At 48.2% G+C, this 21,031-nt stretch overlaps 1 protein-coding gene and 1 long non-coding RNA gene across 4 annotated transcripts in view; one reads left to right on the forward strand and one right to left on the reverse strand.

Moving 5' to 3' along the window:
• The window catches only part of RNFT2 (ring finger protein, transmembrane 2), a 116,023-nt gene that overhangs the window by 61,809 nt on the left and 33,183 nt on the right, over window positions 1-21,031 (forward strand). The window lies entirely within an intron of this gene.
• LOC129009964 (uncharacterized) lies at window positions 18,341-20,017 on the reverse strand. The gene is made up of 2 exons (XR_008492891.1): window positions 19,144-20,017; window positions 18,341-19,049 (listed from the first exon to the last, which is right to left on the reverse strand). It is a non-coding gene; the product is annotated as an uncharacterized LOC129009964 (long non-coding RNA).

Below are 21,031 nucleotides of genomic sequence, written 5' to 3' on the forward strand. Positions count from 1 at the left end.
TATTTATAAGTTAGCTGTGTTTTTTTTTAACAGCGGTTGTGCGTATTATGGAAGTTGTTTGGATTTATCAAGGATTTTTTAAAGAGATTCCTCAGCTCGGCACGATGGCTCATGCCTGTAATCCCTTTTTTCCGTAGAGACGGGGTTTCACCATGGGAGGCTGATGTGGGCAGATCACCTGAGATCACCTCATCTCTACTAAAAATATATACCTGTCCCTTGGAACTTACAGTCCAGTGATGAAAATGATGGCCTGGATAATTAGGGGTAGTGTGGTGATACAGTTCAGATGTTTGTCCCCTCCAAATCTCATGGTAAAATGTGATTCCCCAATGTTGGAGGTGGCACCTAGTAGGAGTTGTTTGGGTCACAGGGGTGAATCTCATGTGAATGGCGTGATACCCTCCCCAAGGTAATGAGTGAGTTGTTGCTCTATTAGTTCATGCACGATCTGACTGTTTAAAAGAGCCTGGCATCTCTTCTGCTTGCTCTCTCAACATGTGACACACCTGCTCCCCCTTCACCTTCTGCCATGAGTAAAAGCTTCCGGAAGCTTCACCAGAGGCCGAGCAGATGCAGGTGCCATGCTTCCCCTATAGTCTGCAGAACCATGAGCCAAAATAAACCTCTTTTCTTTACAAATCACCTAGTCTCCGCCAGGCATGGTGTCTCACACCTGTAATCCCTGCACATTGGGAGGCCAGGGCAGGCAGATCATTTGAGGTCAGGAGTTTGAGACCAGCCTGACCAACATGGTGAAGCTCTGTCTCTACTAAAAATACAAAAAATTGTCCGGGCACAGTGGCTCACACCTGTAATCCCAGCACTTTGGAAGGCTGAGGCAGGCAGATCACCTGAGGTCACAGGTTCAAGTCCAGCCTGGCCAACATGGTGAAACCTTGTCTCTACTATAAATACAAAAAATCAGCCGGGCATGGTGGTGGTTGCCTGTAATCCCAGCTACTCGGGTGGCTGAGGCAGGAGAATTGCTTGAACCCAGGAGGTGGGAGGTTGCGGTGAGCCGAGATAATGCCACTGCCCTCCAGGTTGGGTGACAGAGCAAGACTCTGTCTCAAAAAAAAAAAAAAGGGTTTAAAAATGCAAAAAATTAGCTAGCACTGTGGTGCGTGCCTTTAATCCCAGCTACTCAGGGAGCTGAGGCAAGAGAATTGCTTGAGCCCGGGAGGTGGAGGTTGCAGTGAGCTGAGATTGTGCCGTTGCACTCCAGCCCAGGTGACAGAGCAAGACTCCATCTCAAAATAAAATAAAATAAAATACCATTTGACAGATAAAACAGAGGCTCAGGGAGGCTAAGCAGTTTGTGAAGGGTCACTGTGCTGGAAGGTGACAAAGTAGGACTCAACTCAGCTTGACTGGGTGACAGTAACAGCTGATATGTCTAGGATTTTCTTCTTATTTGTGTATTTATCCACTGTGCGAAGTGCTTTATTTGCATGATTTCATTTGGTCTTCTCAGCAACACTCTAAGAAGGTAGGTGCTGTTATTGTTCCCATTCCACAGATGAGGAAACTGAGGGCCAGCAAGGGAATGCCACCCAGCAGTGAGCAGCAAAGCCAGGGGGTGCTGAGCCCAGGGGGTGCCCTGTCTGCCTGCAGCTGTTATTGAAGATGTCCCTTTTCTCACCGTCAGGTTTTACTGGAACAGAAGAGAAAGCCAGCGAGATACTAATCATTAGCAATGTTAATGTTACCTGATATTTAGTCGGCTTTATGTTTTTACAAAATGTACCTCCCTTTCTGTTGCCAGAAAGATTCTAGAGCATGTAGCAAGAAAAGCAAGTAATTGTCTTTCTCTGCAGCCCTGTGGAATCGTCGAAAGAACACATACTATACCCTAAAATTAAACCTAGATTCAAGTTCTAGCTCCTTCTGCCTCTGAGACCTTGATTAACCTCATTGAGCCCCAATGTCTCTGTCTTTAAAATGGGAATAGCAGGACTTATAACACTGTTGTGAGAATTAAATGAAATAACACAAGTCAAGTGCTGCTGGTTAGTTAATTATTGTCATTCTGAGGAAGATAAGAGCATTAGCAGCCATCTGTTTATAATTTAAAGTGAGTAAGAAAGAATCTAACCAAAGTCAGGATCGAACAGAATACCATTTTTCAAACTATGTTTCTGGGCCCTTAGGGAGATGTTAATAGGCATTTTATTGGTTTGTTTGTTTTCTGTGGGTTTTTTTGTTTTTGTTTGTTTGTTTGTTTTGTTTTGTTTTTTGAGACAGAGTCTCACTCTGTCGCCCAGGCTGGAGTGCAGTGGTGCGATCTTGGCTCACTGCAACCTCTGCCTTCCAGGTTCAAGCGATTCTCCTGCCTCAGCCTCCTGAGCAGCTGGGATTACAGGCACCTGCCACCATGCCCAGCTAATTTTTGTATTTGTAGCAGAGATGGAGTTTCGCCATGTTGGCCAGGCTGGTTTCAAACTCCTGACCTCAAGTGATCCACCTGACTTGGCCTCCCAAAGTGGTGGCTTAAAGGTGTGAGCCACCGCACCCAGACTAATAGGCATTTTATAAAAAGGTGTTCTATGGTTAAATAACTTTGGGAAATGCTCTGTACATTATCCCCCACTCGCACACTCACATAGTAAAGGCTCTGAGAAGTCCCGCAGTAAAGAAATTCATTTCACTTTGTTTTCTCTGACACATTTCCAACTTATTTAGCATGGGACCCTTTTATTGAGGAGCACAGCATCTTGCAGACTCTAGTTCAGGAGCTGGCAAACTACAGGTGGGCCCACTGCTTATTTTTGTAAATAAAGTTCTGTTGGAAACCCGCCATGCCCATTTATGTATGCGTTGTCTGTGACTTTCACTGTACCGTGGCAGAGTTGAGGAGTGATGACAGAGACTCTGTGGCCCACAAATCTTAAAATATTTACTGTCTGGTCCTTTAAAAAAAAGTCTGCTAAAACTGAAGTTAGTGTAAAGATAGAGGCAGACATTGGGAATGATGTGGCCACAAGACAAACAATGCCACCAGCCACCAGGAACTGGGAGAGGCAAAGAATGACTTTCTTCTCTAGAGTCTCCAGAGGGAGTGTGGCCCAGCCAACACTTTGATTTGGGCCCAAGGAAACTAATTTTAGACTTCTGGCCTCCAGATCTGGGACAGAATAAGTTTCTGTTGTTTCAAGCCACTCAGCATGTGGCAATTTCCTACAGGAGCCACAAGAAACTAATGAACAGGTGGGCCGGGCGCAGTGGCTCATGCCTGTAATCCTAGCACTTTGGGAGGCCGAGCAAGGAGGATCATTTGAATCCAGGAGTTCGAACCCAGCCTGGGTGGCATGGTGAAACTCTGTCTCTACCAAAAAAAAAAAAAAAAAAATTAGCCTAGCATGGTAGCACATGCATATAGACCCAGCTACTCAGGAGGCTGAGATGGGAGAATCTCTTGAGCCTGGGAGGCAGAGGATGCAGTGAGCCGAGATCACACCACTGCACCCCAGCCTGGGCAACAGAGCAAGACCCTGTCTCAAAAAAAAAAAATCAAAAACAAATACACAGGTGTTTATGCCACTTGTATTTGTCAGAGAAGGAAGTTGGTCCATCTCATGAGCGACATTCACAACAGCAGAGGAAACACCTGGTCTTGTTATGCCAGCAGTGGAGGTTATAAAGTCCTCCGGGTGCAGCTGACACCACCTGCCACGGGGGTGGTGATTTACACTCTCCCTCCTCTTGTTCCAGTTGTCATTAGTTGCCTATATACATCTGAGATTTTTCATTTTTAGGTTATTTTTGAATATTTTAAAATTATAAAATATTTCAACTATACAGAAAATAATATATAATGGAGATCTCCATACCTACCATTGAGATTGAAAAGATGTGAACCTTTTCCATGCTTGCTTCAGATCTTCCTCTTTCCTTTTAGAGAAATAAAAGCCACTCCGCTGCCCCCACTTACATCCACTGTATTGTTTCCTGTCTGTATTAATTAGGGTATCCCAGGTGCTGCTGTCAACAACACCAAAGTCTCAAAGATGTCGCACAACATTCTTTTCAGCTCATCAGAGTCCAGTGGAGGTTGGCCAAGGTGCTCTGCTCCAGGCAGTCATTTAGGGATCATGGCTTCTTCCATGGAGTGAAATCACCATCCCCCAGGATGTTCTCATAGGACAATTTCTCAACTTGAGATGTACATAAAAGTCATCTGGAGAGCCTTGAGTAGCAGGGGGATGAGACCTCAGTCTCCACTGGAACCTCAACATCAGGGGGCCAATGAGGGAAGGGAAACTGGAGAATTACATGAAAGGTTTTTGGCCCAAGGCAGTGGTGCAGATCGCTTCCACCCACATTCTTCCCTTGGCTAGGACCCAGTCAGAAGGCCTCACCTAACAGCGGATAATCTGGGAAACTTTTGTCTTGCTGAGAGTCTGGGGGAAGATTAAGTGGGACTTGGGGAACCATGGCAGTATCTCTGCCACATCCTTTGAAATGTGTATTCCTTCTCTCTCCTTCCCTAGAGGTTACCACTGGTTCCTTACTTTTACTACACATGTTTTTGTCCATAAACAAAATACGGTATTGGTTTGGGTGCATATCAAATTAACATAGCTTATATTCTACATACATCCTTTTGCAACTTGTGCTGTTACACAATGTTGTGTTTTTGAGGTTTGTGTGTCTTCTATCTGGACCAGCAGCATGAGCACCTGGCAACTTGTTAGAAATGTAAAGCCTCAGACCCCACCCCAGACCCACTGATTCAGAAACTGTGAGGTGGGGCCAGCAGTCTGTGCCTTTCCAAATCCTCCAGATAATTTGAATGCACACTGAAGTTTGATAACCACAGATCTTTATTAATATGTGTAGCTCTAGTTCTCAGTTTATTCATTTTTCAGCAATATATAATACTCTTTGGTTTATTCATCCATTCCCCTTACTCATGAGCAATTAGATTGTTTCTTTATTTTTGTACCATTATGTATAGTACAATAATGATCATCTTACTACATATGCACAAAAGTTTCTCTAACATAGCCATCTAGAAATGAAATTGTTGAATTTTAGGATTGAGTAGCTTTAGCTTTATCCAGAATCCCCAGACGGTTCTTTCTCGAGGCAGGCTGGGTGCGGTGGCTCACGCCTGTAATCCCAGCATTTTGGGAGGCCACAGTGGGCAGATGACCCCCAGGAGTTCGAGACCAGCCAAGGCAACATGACAAAACCTTGTCTCTACAAAACATACAAAAATTAGCCAGGCATGGTGGCACATGCCTGTAGTTCCAGCTATTCAGGAAGCCGAAGTGGGAGGATCGCTTGAGCCTGGGAAGTAGAGGCTGCAGTGAGCCACGATTACACCACTGCACTCCATCCTGGGTGATGAAGTGAAACTCTGTCAAAAAAAAAAAAAAGAGAAGCTATAGCAATTTACACTTCTTCCAGTGCTGGATACAAGTTGTTTTTTATTGTTTTCCTTTAAGCTTTTAGCATTACTTTGAAATCCCTTATCTTCAAGGCGTACTAGAGACACATTATCAGGAAAGGGTTAAGAAATTGTCTTTTTTTTTTTTTTTAGAAGTTTTAGATTTAAACATGGACACAGAACCTGGCTCCATCACTTCCTCTATCGCCCACTGCTTGGTAGGTTTACTTCTTGATGTTTGATTCTTCCTTGCCTAACAGAGGTAATAGTGGGCATTTCTCTCTTCTTCCTGATCTTGATGGGAGTGCCTCTAGGATCCCTGTAACAGACAAGGTTCACCAGAGAAACAGAACCAGTAGAATATATGTACATAGAGAGATTTATTTTAAGGAATTGCCTTGTAGGACTGCAGGGGCTGGAAATTCTGAAATCTGCAGAACAGGCCAGCAGGCTGAAAGCTCTTGGAAGGAGCTGATGCTGCAGTTTTTTTTTGTTTGTTTGTTTGTTTTGACACAGGGTCTCTCTCTATCACCCAGGCTGGAGTGCAATGGCACAATCTTGGCTCACTACAACCTCCGCCTCCCAGGTTCCAGCAAGTCTCGTGTCTCAGCCTCCTGAGTAGCTGGGACCACAGGCGTGAGCCACCATACCGGCTAATTTTTGTATTTTTAGTTGAGATGGGGTTTTGCCATGTTGGCCAGGCTGGTCTCGAACTCCTAGCCTCAAGTAATCTGCCTGTCTCGGCTTCCCAAAGTGCTGGGATTACAGGCGTGTGCCACAGTGCCCAGCCCTGATGCTGCAGTCTTGAGGGAGAATTTATTCTTCCTCGGGGAAACCTCAGTCTTGTTCTTATGGCCCTTCAGCTGATTGGATGAGGTTCACCCAGGATATCAAGGAAAATCTTCATTGCATAAGTCAACTGGTTGTAGATGTTAACCACATCTACAGAATGCCCTCACAGCAACACCCAGATCAGTGTTTGATTGCGTAACTAAATACTACAGCCTAGCTAGCTGAATCGAGACATTAAACTAAACATATAGTCCCCCATTAAACAAGAGGCCAGCTTTGGAGCTGGCGCTGATGTTTTATCATGTTGACAAAGTATTCATCTTGGCTGGGTGCTGAGGCTCATGCCTGTAATTTCAGCACTTTGGGAGGCCGAGGCGGGCAGATCACTCGAGGCTAGGAGTTCGAGACCAGCCTGGCCAAAATGGCGAAACCCCATCTCTACCAAAAGTACAAAAATTAGCCAGGCATGGTGGTGCATGCCTGTAATCCTAGCTACTTGGAAGGCTGAGCCATGACAATAGCTTGAACCTGGGAGGCGGAGGTTGCAGTGAGCCCAGATGGCACCACTGCATTCTAGCCTGGATAACAGAGTGACACTCTGTCTCAAAAAAAAAAAAAAAAAATATATATATATATATATATATATTCATCTAGTTTAATCTAGTAAAATGTTTAAAATTAAAGATGGTTGTTATGGCCAGGCACAGTGTTTCACATCTATAATCCTAGCAGTTTAGGAGGCTGAGGCCAGGAGTTCGAGACCAAGCCTGGGCAACTTAGTGAGACCCCCTCTCTACAAAAAAAATTAATTAAAAAATTAGCCGAGCACAGCGGTGCACACCTGTAGTCCCAGCTACTCGGGAGACTGAGGATCCCTTGAGCCTGGGAGTTCGAGGCTGCAGTGAGCCATGGTCATGCCACTACACTCCACCCTGAGTGATACAACAAGAGACCATGTCTCCAAAAAAAAAAAAAAAAAAAAAGCTGTTGAATTTGATCAAAAAGCATTTGATTTTTCTCCTTCCATCTGTTGCTATGAAGAGCTGCATTATTAGATTTTATATTAATCCTTGCATTCAATGAACCCCTCTTGATCATAACATACTATTCTTTGAATGTACTTCTGGATTCCGTGTGCCACTGTTCTGCTGGGATTTTTGCTCCTCATTTGTAAAAGTTCCTAAGTGTTCCTCTCCATTTTTACATGGCTTCCCGGAAATGGCTCCTGTCACTTTCACTTGGATCTCATTGGCCACCACTCAGTCACACTTACTGCATGGCAGGCTGGGGAATGTCATCTTGTGGCTGGGTGCCAATGGCCCTAAGCAAAGATTGAGATGCTTATTTTGAAAGAGGAAGAGGAGAAGGGATATCAGGAGGCACTAGCAATCTCTGTACCGGGGTGATTATCCCTTGTCTGTAAATGAGAGACTGGAGGCTCAGCAAGGTGTGTTCACTTATCCAGGGTCACACAGCAAGTCTGTGGCCAGGCTGTGACTTCAGAGGCCAGGTCTTCCAGATGCCAAGGGAGATGCCATTAGGGACCCGTGATAGTAATAAGAAATATTAGATGATAATACGACGGAGTAATAATAAATATCCAGTGTCCCTAGTACTAGTCTAAATGCTTCATTAACATGAACTCATTTCATTCTCACAACAATCCTATGAGGTAGACACTCTTAATGCCCCCAGTTTGCAGATGAGGAAACTGAGGCACAGAGAAGGTAAGTGACTTACCTGGGGTATGTAAATGACAGGGCTTAGACTCTAAGACTCTTAATCACTGCATGATTCTGCCTCTCCCTGCACCATTCCCCACCCGCACTCCCCTGACCCAGTGACTGCAGCTCAAACAGCAGCAGCAGCTGCTCCCTGTGCACCTGCAGAACCATCGAAACTGCTCCCACCAACCCAGGCACCATACACCCTCATCCCCAGCCTCCTTACATCCTCCTCCCTCAACTACCCTGGTACCCTCCTTTTCTGTCTGTGGGGCCTGCACCTCACTTTTTATTGAGTCTGTGTTTTTGTTTTGAGTTAGGGTCTTGCTGTGTCACCCAAACCGGTGTGCTTTGATGCGATTGCGGCTCACTACAGCCTCAAACTCCTGGGCTCAAGCGATCCTCCCACCTCAGCCCCCTGAGTAGCTGGGACTACAGGTGCGCACCACATTCAGCTAATTTTTAAATTTTTTTCTTTTTAAGACAGTTTCGCTCTTGTTGCCCAGGCTGGAGCGCAATGGCACGATCTCACTACAACCTCCGCCTCCCAGGTTCAAGTGGTTCTCCTGCCTCAGCCTCCCAAATAACTGGGATTACAGGCGTCCGCCACCATACCCAGCTAATTTTTGTATTTGTTGTAGAGATGGGGTTTCACCATGTTGGCCAGGCTGGTCTCGAACTCCTGACCTCAGGTGATCCACCTGCCCCGGCCTCCTAAAGTGCTCGTGAGCCACCACACCTGTCCTAATTTTTAAGTTTTTTATAGCAACGGGGTCTTGCTGCATTGCCCAGGCAAGGAGTGTTGAACTCCTGGACTCAAGCGATCCTCCTGCCTTGGCCTCCCAATGTGCTGGAATTACAGGTGTGAGCTGCTGCATCCAGCCTTCATGTTTTGTTGCTGTCCTTGTGTTTTGTTTTGTTTTGGTTTTCCCTTCACTCTGCCCCCTGGGAGACTCCCAAAGGCTACATTCTGCTACCAAGGGACGCAGCAGGGACAGGGCCCCAGCGGGCACCTGGGATTTCCCACACCCCACCCTCTACTGGATGAAGATGGTGGGGAGGTTTGGGGTTATTTATTTATTTATCTAGTCCCGCCTGGCTCCACATCCCCCAAGCTGTTGTACCTCCACTAGAGAAGATGAAAAACAACCTCAGACAATGGAAGACAAGGCTTGCCACATGGCCCCCGCAGTTTAATTTCCTTTAATTCATTTTCTATTGAACCAAATGATACTGTTTGTTTTTAATGGCAAACACTCAGCAGGGAGGAGGGGCGGTCAGGCCTCCTCCTGGGGAAATTAGGAACATAGCTGCTATTGAAATTCTTGCTCCCTCTCCTGTGCTCCCCCGGCTCCCCCACTCTCACCCCCAGCACTGGGCCGTTGGAAATCGATCTCCAGGTTGAAAGATGATACTTGTCACCAGCTCAGATGGTCACTGTCTGGCGAGCTGGCCTGGCTCTGCCCCAGCTGCCATCAGCCCCTTTTAGGATGGCCGCCCCATCCCAAGGCCCACCCTTCTCTGGTTATAACTGGATGCACACGGCCGGAGCCATGGCTTTTTTGGTGCCCCTCTCCCCTGCCTATCGCTGGTAATCCTGAGCAGGCACCTAGCCCTTGCCGGAGCCATCCAGTGCCCTCCCCCAGGGACTGAGGAACACAGAGGCTGGGCACAGTTAGAGCTGAGTTTGTTCATTCATTCATTCATTCATTCATCCATCACCTGGGAGCAGAGTCGTGGCTGCATCCCAGTCCTCCTCCATCAGAGGTTGCGTTTGAACTAGATTCCCGATGGTTCAGGTGCTGACGGGAGTTGAGAAGTGCTGATGAGAGGAGAGGTCCTTCCACTTCGTTCTGAGGTTTTGGCAACTCCTTCATGTGGCCTGGGGGGGGGGGTCCAGCGCTTCTTTGAAGTCCGAGAAGATCCACAATCTTTCCAAAGCCCCCTCTTTTTTGCTGGTATGGGCCGGAGTCAGCTCCAGTTCTCGCAGGTAAAGAGCACTTTGATATGCAACCAGCCCCTGTGGGAGAGGCTTTGGCCTGTTCGTGGCTTCGCTGGGAGCCATGCCAAGATGGTCAGTGCCCAACTCGGACATCCTGGAGGCCTCTCTGGTTCATCAAAGGCTGGGCTTCACCCTGCCCTCTTTTTCACAGACCAGTAGACCCAGAAAGACTTTTTTTTTTTTGAGACAAAGTCTTGTTGCCCAGGCTGGAGTGCAGTGGCACAATCTCAGCTCACTGCAACCTCTGCCTCCCGGGTTCAAGCGATTCTGCTGCCTCAGCCTCCTGAGTAGCTGGGATTATAGGTGTCCACCACAACGCTCAGCTAATTTTTTGTATTTTTTAGTAAAGATGGGGTTTCACCATGTTGGCCAGGCTGGTCACGAACTCCTGACCTCAGATGATCCACTCACCTCGGCCTCCCAAAGTGCTGGGCTTGCAGGTGTAAGCCACCGTGCCCAGCCCAGAAAGACCTTCTTATTCTGCTGATTTGTGGAAACCAAGTCCCCAAAGTGACCATTTCTGGGTCACATGATTTATCTTCTCACGTATTCATTCTGCAGATATTTATTGGACACCCCAGAGTGCCGAGCCCTGTGCTAGGCATGGGGTTCTGCAGACCAGGAGTTTCACGCTCAAAGCTCACGGTCCAGTGGGGGTGTTGCAGGCAAGGAAGCAGTCACTCCAAGGCCCTCTGGGAAAACAGAGAAGGGACACCTAAACCAGTCCCCAGCAGAGTCTTCCTAAAGAAGGTGACATCAGAGCTGAGTTTTAAAGCAGGGCTGGGAGTTACCCGGGCATCGCAAAGCCACCAGGGCACGGCAGGAAGGGGACAGCCGCAGCCACGGTGCAGAAGTGGAAAACAGTTCGGGGTGTGCGTTTTTCCAGATAACTCCTGAACATCCCATTCCCACCAGACTCTAAGCTCCATGGGGGAAGAATAAGAATCTGCCCAGTGGCTCAGGGTAGGTGAGTGAGTGACTCTCAAAGTAATGAGCGAACAGCAGTGGTTGGTATGAATTTGCTCACAGGGCAAAGCAGGGAGGCTCACGTTCTTGGCTCCCAGACCCACCCTGACCCACCTTTCCAAACTACATCATGGGTATATGGCAGCAACCCCTGCTCTGGGGTGCTGGGGGAATTAATCATCAAGCTAAGTGCTGATCATTTTGCTCTTCTTCAGCTAAATGATTAATCTAGGCAGCCAGCCTCCCTGAGGGGGCCTTGGAATTGTCCACTTTGGCTCCCTGCTCCTGAGGGGGAAGACAGGGACTGCTGTGTTGGTTTCCTGCTTTTTGCTTCCATTGGGGTAGGGGGGACTACCCTGCTTCCATATTTCCCCCAGATGTTTCTCCTTCCCTGGAGAGAAGAAAAGGTAGCAGAACTGAGATTTGGCCTGAGGGAGCCAAATCAGTGGTGATAACATGTCTCAACTTTTAGCTTGTCCAGAAAGGTTCCAGAGTGGATTGGAAAGAGCTTGGGCTCTGGAGTCGGGTGGATCTGAGCTGGAATTTTGGTTCCACCATTTCCATCAGTATCACTTCCAGTCAGTCACCTCCCTTCTCCATGCCTCAGTTTCCTCATCTGTAAAAAAGGAAGTTATCCACCAGGCATGATGGCTCACACTACTCGGAAGTTTGTCTTTCCAGCTACTAGGAAGGCTGAGGTGGGAGGATGGCTTGAGCCCAAGAGTTCAAGTCCAGGTGGGCAACATAGAAAGACCCCCATTTCAAAAAAAAAAGAAGAAGAAATACTCCTGTTTACCTCTGGAGGTGGGGTGGAGACTGGAGGTGATTTAAAAAATAAATTGAAGCAATGCAGGTGGAGGTGATTTTAGCAATCCCTGGCACATGTAAATGTTCAAAGGGGGTATTTTTTTTTTCCTTTTTTTGAGACAGAGTCTCACTCTGTCACCCAGGCTGGAGTGCAGTGGGGCCATCTCGGCTCACTGCAACCTCTGTTCCCCAGGTTCAAGCAATCCTTGTGCCTCAGTCTCCTGAGCAGCTGGGATTACAGGCGCCCACCACCACACCTGGCTAATTTTTGTATTTTTAGTAGAGACGAGTTTTCGCCATGTTGGCCAGGCTGGTCTTAAACTCCTGACCTCAAGTAATCTGCCCGCCTTGGCCTCCCAATGTGCTGGGATTACAGGCGTGAGCCAACGCACCCGGCACGCGTGTGCGTGTGTGTGCGTGTGTGTGCGCGCGTGCGTGTGTGTGTGGTGTGTGTGTGTGCATCCTCCCTCATGACCCTCGTGGAAATCCAGGCTTGGCAGCCCACTGAGGCTTTGCTGGCCTCTGGCTCTTCTCCTCGGGGCCCAGAAGTGCTAAGATCAGAACCCTGAATGGAAAGAAGGAAAAGAAGGGAGGAAATATTATCCTTACTAGTTACCAATAGGTGCCAGCCCTGGACTGGGTCCTGGGGCTGCTTGGTTTGAATCCTGCCTTTGCCACTAGCTATATACCCTCGGGTGAGTGAGTTCACCGGGTCAAACTCTGATGCCTCTTCTGTGTACATGACTGATGATATTACCTGGCTCCAGGAGGAGCCCGGTGAGGAGCAAATGAGGTCATGAGGTTTAGAACAGAGTTTTCAGTGCCTGCTCAGTCTTAGCTGTTGGGATAAGACCTGACCCTGACTTCAAGGGGCTGATGGAGAGGTGGGGCAGAGACACACAAAAGAACAAGAACAAGACAGAGGGAGATGGCACCTGGAACACAGACTTATTCCCTGCTGCGGCCTTATCCAGGGTGCCTGGCACATAGCAGCCCGACATACACACTGAGTGATGGCCATAGCAGCCCGACATAAATACACATTGAGTGACAACGCAGAGATGCAGGCAGAGGGCGGGGTTGGCAGAGGGAGGAGAGGAGGGGCAGCTCTGTTCCCTCATGGGCGTGACTAGATTACCGCAGGTCCCTGGGGCGTGGCATTACTGAAAGCAGACTTGTCACTACACTAGGTGAGGCCGGGAGGTGGCGGGGAGATCTCTGCAGCCAGCCTTCTGTGTCTAGGCCTGTTCCTATCTTTTTTTTTTTTTTTTTTTTTCCTTGAGACAGGGTCTCACTCGTCACCCAGGCTGGAGTTCAGTGGCGCGATCTCGGCTCACTGCAACCTCCACCTCCTGGGTTTAAGCGATTCTCCTGCCTCAGCTTCTTGAGTAGCTGCGATTACAGCATGCGCCACCACACCTGACTACTTTTTGTATTTTTAGTAGAGACGGGGTTTCACCATGTTGGCCAGGCTGGTCTCTAAATCATGACCTCAAGTTATCCACCTGCCTTGGCCTCCCAAAGTGCTGGGATTACAGGTGTGAGCCACTGTGCCCGGCTAGGGCTGTTCCTATCTTAGGAGGAGGAAACCATCATTCCAAGAGTTTCAGTACCTTGTCCATAATCCCACACCATCCAGAGGTGAGGGAGTCCTTTTGTTTTTTGTTTTGTTTTGCCTTTTGTTTTTGTTTTATCTTTTGAAACAGGGTCTCACTCTGTCACCCAGGCTGGAGTGCAGTGGCATGATCATGATTCATTGCAGCCATGACCTCCCAGGCTCAAGTCATCTTCCTGCCTCAGCCTCCCCGATAACTGGGACTACAGGCATGTGCCTGGCTAATTTTTTTTGTATTTTTTGTAGAGAAAGGGTTTTGCCATGTTACCCGGGTTGGCCTTGAACTTCTGGGCTCAAGCGATCCACCCACCTTGGCCTCCCAAAGTGCTGGGATTACAGGTGTGAGCCTCCCGGCCAAGGGAGTCCTTTTGAATGCTTGCCTGGCCTTCGCCTCTGTTCCCAGCTCGACACCTCAGCCATCGCTTGCCAAGTGTTTTGAATTCCTCTTAGGGCTGAATCATGCTCTTGTTCTCTCACCTCCTCCAGGCCTTGGCAGTGGCTATTCCCTGTGCTAGGAACACTGTCTCCCCAGCCCCCATCTGGCTGACCCCTCATCACCCCCATCACCCTCAGGTGTTTAGATATCACCTCCACCTGGAAGTCTGAACTTGTGGTTGGGTGACTCACCTGTGTGCTCCCACAGCCCCGAGGCCACTTGTGTTGTGAATGCATCATGTGATGTTGTAATTGCTGGTTTGTCTCCCCCATTAGGACTTGAAACTTGGCAAGGACAGAGATCAAGTCTCTTGTATATTTCATTTTATTCCCAGCACAGTGCATGGTACATAGCAGGTACTCAAAACACATACGCTGAAGGTAATTAATTGATGAGAATGTTGCAGATATTTCTCCCTTCACTATATTTTCCCTGAAGCAGGCAGTGTGAGTTCAGTTGGAAGGGTCTACTAGACTTGGAGTCAAGCAGGTTCCATTCCCAGCTCTTTCACTTATAAGTCATGGACCTTGGATGAATCAGTAGCCTTCTCTAAGCCTCAGTGTTCTTCCCTATATAATGGGGATAGTATTCATGATGTGAAGATTAAACAGGACCATACCTTTAATATGAATGAAGCCTTTTGATCACTGCAGCTTAGTAAGTGCTAGGCTCGATTTATGAATTAGTGAAAAAACAAGGTAAGCAGAGGAAACGGGTCCTTGGAAAACATGACCCCAGCCCTCCCCGTGTCATTCTCCAGGAGTAGATGATGACAGTCATTGTCATGGCAACACTGTAGAAGCCAGTCACCATGCACATACTACCTGCCAGCCACTGTCCTAGGCACTTTCCATTCACCCATTTCTTCATCCACTGAACCAGTATTTTTTGGCCACCTATTCTGTAACAGGCCCAGGACTAGGTCCCGGAAATACAGCAGTGAAGAAGCAGAGCATGCACTTTCAAGGGACTTAGATAAAAAGATGCTGAAATCAATAGGCAATATGTCAGATGGAGATCAAACAGGGAGTGTCATGTTTGCAGGGTGGGAAAGGGAGGGCGATGCTCTTTTAGACAGTGGTGGGGGGTAGGGAGAAGGTAACATTCATGCAAAGCCTTGAAGGAAGCAAGGGAGTGTGCCATGCAGATATGTGGGGAAGAGGATTCCAGGCTGGGGAAACAGCATATGTAAAGGCCCTGAGGTGAAAACATGCTTGGCAAGATTAAGGAGCAATGAGCCTGTGTGGCTGGAGCAGAAGAAGGGGCAGGGCAACTTCATGGGCAAGCATCCTGTGCAGAAGGCCCGAACACTTGGTTTAATGCTCCACTGTTGCCGTATAAGATTTTTTTGTTTTTTTTTTTGGTTTTTTTTGAGACTGAGACGACAGAGTCTCACTTTGTTGCCCAGGCTGCTGGAGTGTGCAGTGGTGCAATCTCAGCTCGCTGCAACCTCCGCCTCCCAAGCTCAAGTGATTCTCATGCTTCAGCCTCCCGAGTAGCTGGGATTACAGGCATTCACCACCACGCCCAGCTAGGTTTTCTATTTTTAGTACAGATGGGGTTTCACCTGTGTGCAACCATGCCCAGCTAAATTTTTGTATTTTTAGTAGAAATGGGGTTTCACTATGTTAGCCAGGCCAGTCACAAACTCCTGACCTCAGGTGATCCGCCCGCGTCGGCCTCCCAAAGTGCTGGGATTACAGACATGAGCCACTGTGCCCAGCCGAGATTCTTAGTATGTTAACAAGGAGCCCTGCATTTTAATTTTACACTGGGTATCATAAATGATGTAGCCGGTCCTGGTAGTAGTAGATGTAGTCAAAGAGGTGGTAATAACCACAGCTCAGAGGCCACTCCCGGGCCTGGGTGTGCTCTGGCCTCCTCCCATCTTGCCATGGAAGCCAGCCCACCAGAGATGCTCCAGCCATGCCATCCTGACCCTACCCTCATGACAGTCTATTTCTTCTCTGTGTTAGTTTCCTGTGAGTACTGTAACAAATAACCACAAACCTTGTGGCTTAAAACAACACAACTGTATTATCTTACAGTTCTGGAGGTCAGATGTCCAAAATCTGTGTCACTGGGCTAAAGCCAAGGTGTCAGCAGTGTGGTTCCTTTGGGAGGCTCTGGGGGACAATCCATTTTCTTGTCTTTTCTAGCTTCTAGAAGCTCCCTGCCCTCCTTGCCTCTGGTCCCCTTCTCCATCTCGAAAGTGCATCTCTCCAACCTCTGTGTCTGTTGTCTCATTGTCTTCCTTTACCCTGACCCTCTTGCCTTCCTCTAATAAGGATCCTTGTGATGACATTGGGCCCTTCCAGGTCACCTAGGATAATCTCCCCATCTCAGGAGCCTTAATTTCATCACATCTGCGCGTGCACAAAATTCCTTTTGCCCTGTAAGGTAACAAATTCATAGGTTCTGGGGATTGGGATATGGACATCTTTGTGGGGGGGGCATTATTCAGCCTCCCACATCCCCTGCTTTGCTAACGAGGAAACTGAGGCCCAGAGAAGTGATGATATGACTTGGGCAAAGTCACCCTCCCAGGAGGAAAGATCCACACTTGAGGACCCTGTTTGTCAAGTTTGAAGTCATGGGCTCCAGACCACCAGGAAAGGAGACGCCTTCTGCCCATCTCTGTCTGTCTCCCTCCTTCCCTTACACCTCTCCCTCCATTCCCTAGTGTTTTGGGAAACAGCCAGGCTTGGGCAGTTTAGCCCAGAGCATTTGTGCTTAAGACTGTAGCTGACATGGGGACAGATAAGCTCATCCATCCACCTGGGACCAGGACAGAGGGAAGAGACCGCTTTTTCGTAGCTAACAGGGTCCCAGGCCACTATGGGCTTAATCATCAACATCTTATAATTAGGCCTCTCCTGGGTACTGGGGAGCAGGGCCCTGTGTGTAGGGAAGCTGCTGATGCAGTTGCTGGGGCACGTGCGCTGGGCCCTTCCTGTTCATGGGGCCGATGCTCTTAGATCAAGGGAACCATGGCCAATGAAATTGGGTGCCCCACTGCTGCTGTTGACAGGAAGATTTTTACTCACAGCCCAGCAACTCCTTTGGGGCCTCAGCCTGGCCCCAAGGACTCTGCCAGCTGGCCCCTGGGACCATAGCACCAGAGGCGATCACGGCCTCCTCCTCCCCCTCCTCGCCAGAAGGGCAGAGAGAGGATCTTTATAGGAAATTGGGGGTGAGAGGGAGAAAATGACACATTTTCATCAGCTCTGGTTTTAATAGTGAGTGTCCAGTTATCTAGTGGCAGATGTTGTGGGTAAGAGCATCTGTACAGACATCAGAGACCTGGATTCAAATCCCACCTCTGCTACATCTGAGCTCTATAAGCTTAGGCAAAATGGTGAACTTCTCTGAAACTGAGCCTCAGTTTCTCTCATCTGCAAAGTGGAGGTGACAATTTCCCCCCTCATGGGGTTGTTATAGTCTATTTTTAAAGTGGGTAAGCAAAATTTCAGCTTGTGGCCTTAAAAAAATAACATGTATGAGGTATAAAAACAAAAAATAACAAATACTCATGTACCCAGCTTAAAAAGTAGAGAACTGCTAGTTTCTTAGAAACCCCTTGTGTATACCTCCTGGGTTCCATCCATCTTCTTCCCTCCCTTTGCCCATAAGAAAAGTTTTGTGATTACCATTTGTGTGTTTTCCTTGTGTCTGGTCTTTGTAGTTTCCTTGTTTTTGTTTTGTTTTGTTTTTTGAGATGGAGTCTCATTCTGTCATCCAGGCTAGAATACAGTGGTGCGATCACAGCTCACTGCAACATCCACCTTCTGGGTTCAAGCGATTCTCATGCATCAGCTTCCCAAACAGTTGCGACTACAGGCGCGCACTACCATGCCCGACTAATTTTTGTATTTTTAGTACAGATGGGGTTTCACCATGTTGGCCTGGCTGGTCTTGAACTCCTGACCTCAAGTGATTTGCCCGCCTCAGCCTCCCAAAGTACTGGGATTACAGGTGTGAGCCACCGCAGCTGGCCTGTTTTTATTTTTTAAATAGAGACAGGAGGTCTCATGATGTCTCCCAGGCTAGTCTCAAACTCCTGGCCTCTAGCAATCCTCATGCCTCAACCTCCCAAAGTGCCAAAGTGCTGGGATTACAGGCATAAGCCACTGCACCAGCCTGATTTTTGTAGTTTTTACGTCTTCTTCCTTGCTGTTATTAAAGGTCAGAGCATAAGCATGTATAACCTTGTCCCTTCCACGCCTAATTTCCTACTAAGTTCCTCTGATTTCCGTCTCCTCTCAGCTACCAACAGAGGACAGTACTGACTGGGAAACCAGAATGCCAAACTTGTCACTACTGTAGTACACTTAAGAATTAATAGGCTCTGAAAAGCACCACAGGGACTTCACTGTTAAGTAAAGTATATGTAGCAAGGGGCTTTTGAACTTCCTAGAAAGTATGGAGTAAGACCACACTTTACACTCAAACAAACGTGAGTTTTGAACATCAGCACTGCTCACCATCCTAAGCCACCAATTCTTTGCATTTACTCCAAAAATATTTCAGTGTCATATTATGACAGGCACTGCGAAGGTGTTGGGGATAAGATGATAAATGAAAGAAACAGACCAAAACAGAGTCCCTGCTCTCATTTCATTGGGGAAATCACCATTAAACTATATCAACACGCAAATACAGAACTTCAAGTTTCAACAAGCACTAGAAACAAATAAAAACAATTCATGGAGAATTCGTTTAGGGAAATGGGAAAGGGCTTTCTCTGTGGGATGGACATTTGAGCTGAAACTTGTACTTCCTTGACATCTGACTTTGGTTTTAAAAAAAATTTACCAGCCTGGGCAACACAGGGAGACCCCATCTCTACAAAAAAAAAGTCTGTAAAAAATTATCTGGGGCATGGTGGCACACACCTGTGGTCCCAGCTACTCATGGGGCTGAGAGGGGAGGCTCGCTTGAGCCCAGGAAGTCAAGGCTGCAGTAAGCTGAGATCGCACCACTGCACTCCAGCCTGGGTGACAGAGTGAGGCCCTATCTCAAAAAAAAAAACACCCGCTTTTTCGTCTGCAAACCTGGGCTGATAATATCCCTCCCAGCTTTGCCCTTAGTAACAGGCCCTGGCTCAGTGCCTCGTTCAGCACTGCCGTTCAGTAAATGTTATGTCCCTTCCTTCCTGTCGTTCCTGGCTGTGTATGTTGCTGGAGATCTTCTGAGGAGTGGTGTGAGTGAGCAGTCTCTAAGTGATGGGAGAAATCTGCTGCTGGCAAGTGAGTTGTGAAGCCTCTAATAGGCTCTCACTGGACCCTCTTCAACTGGGTTTGATGGCGACCCTGTCGGAGAGAGAAAAGAGAAGGGAGGGTGTATCGTCTACTGTCAACATTCGGAAGCCTTCCTCTTTTTCTGGGGAAGGTGGTGTCGAGCCACCTGGGTACAAGTCCCAGTTCTGCAGCAAGTAACTTGACCTCTCCGAGCCTTGTGTTCTCATCTGTAAAATGGTCCGTATAACTCCTCTACAGTGGTCTGTCATGTGGAACAGGACCCAGCATTGCGGGGGCACGCCGCCAGTGGGGCCGTTACCACTGTTTCCACCAGAGCAAGGAGGAACTGGGGTAAAGGTGCAGAGGTTTGGGGTACAGGTAAGGAGAAGAAAAAGGCTGTCAAAGGGCTCATTCACATCATGGCGGTCCGGGTTCCTGCGTCACCCTTCCCTAGGTGGGTAACCTGGGGCAGATTCCTTTATCCCTCTGATCCCGTTTCTTCGTCTGTAAGACACAGCTCCACAACTTCCTTCACTCAGCGGCTGTGAAATCCTGCAGGCAAGCCGCGTCGCATGGCCCCTGACTTCAAGTTTAGGGGAGCTGATGAGGTCACTCCCTGCTGGACAAGGGGTCTTCGGGGTGAAATGTTCAAATAAGAGAGCGGGGAGTGGACGCGCAAAGATGCGTCAAAAGGATGGAAAAGGCAGCCTTGCCCTTCGCAAACTGAGACCTCCTTCGTCCGCGAAGGGCTAAGAGCCTCAGACTGGGGGGCCTGGTACCGGCGCGGGACGCCCGGAGGCCAGACCCGGAGCCTGCGGGGCGGCCCGGGGCGCGGGGCTGTGACCTCATCGGCCGGCGCCGTCCCGCGGGGCCATGAGATCATGAGATGCCGGCGCTCGCCGAGGAGTCGATTTGTTGGGAGCGCGGGGACAGCCGGCCGCCCGACGCGGTGATCTCATCCGGGCCCGGGGGAGGAGGAGGCAGGCGGCCGGGCCAGCCCGCGCCGCCAGGAGGGGGATTAATGGCTGCCACCGGGTGGTGGCGTTACCGGCAGCACCCGTTGCCAGGCAACGCGCAGCCACCAGCCCCGCCCCCGCTGGCCCCGCCCCCTACCTGCTGCGCTTCTTTCCATCCAGGCTCGCCCTTCTCTTGCCTTTTTTCCTTTTTCTTTTGTATTGAGGCATAACTTACATACTGTGGAGTGCCCTAATTATAAAGCTCAGTGGATTTTTACAAACATATGTAATCACTCAGATCAAAGTATCGACAAAGCTGTCCAACAGAAATATAAGGGGAGTCACACAGACGATTTTAAATGTTCTAGTAGTCACGTTAAACAACTAGAAAGGAACAGGTGACTTTAATTTTAATACTATATTTTATTTAGCCTAATGTGTCCAAAATATTATTTCAACATGTAATCGACATAAAATTTTTAATGAGATATTTTACTTTTTATTGTTTTTCTAAGATTTTGAAATTCCTTGTTTCTTTTGTTTTTAAGGGAGATGTTTGTTTGTTTGTTTGTTTTTAAAGACAGTCTTACTGTGTCACCCAGGCTGGAGTGTAGAAGCACGATCATGCTCACTGCAGCCTCGACTTCCCTGGGCTCAGGTCATCCTCCTGCCTCAGCCTCCCGAGTAGCTGGATCTACAGGCGTGTGCCATCATGCCTGGCTAGTTTTTGTAGTTTTTGTAGAGACAGGATTTCATTATGTTTCCCAGTCTGGTCTCGAATTCCCGGGCTCAAGGGGTCCTCCTGCCTCGGCCTCCCATAGTTCTGGGTTTATAGGTGTGAGCCACCATGCCCAGCTATCCCTGTGTATTTTAGACTTTCAGTACATCTCAATTCAGAATAGCCACATTTCAAGTGCTCCATAGCGACATGTGACCAGTGGTTACTGGATTGGCTGTGGTGTATACAGAACATTTCCAGCATCTGGAAAGTTCCTCTGTCCTCACTTCCCCCACCAGGGGTACCCATTATTCTGAGTTTTATCATCCTTCAGTTATCCTTCCCTCTCTACCCCCATACCTTGTATCTTTTCTTTCTCT

This window comes from Pongo pygmaeus, chromosome 10 (genome assembly GCF_028885625.2).
Source record: "Pongo pygmaeus isolate AG05252 chromosome 10, NHGRI_mPonPyg2-v2.0_pri, whole genome shotgun sequence".
NCBI classification, from domain to species: domain Eukaryota; kingdom Metazoa; phylum Chordata; class Mammalia; order Primates; family Hominidae; genus Pongo; species Pongo pygmaeus.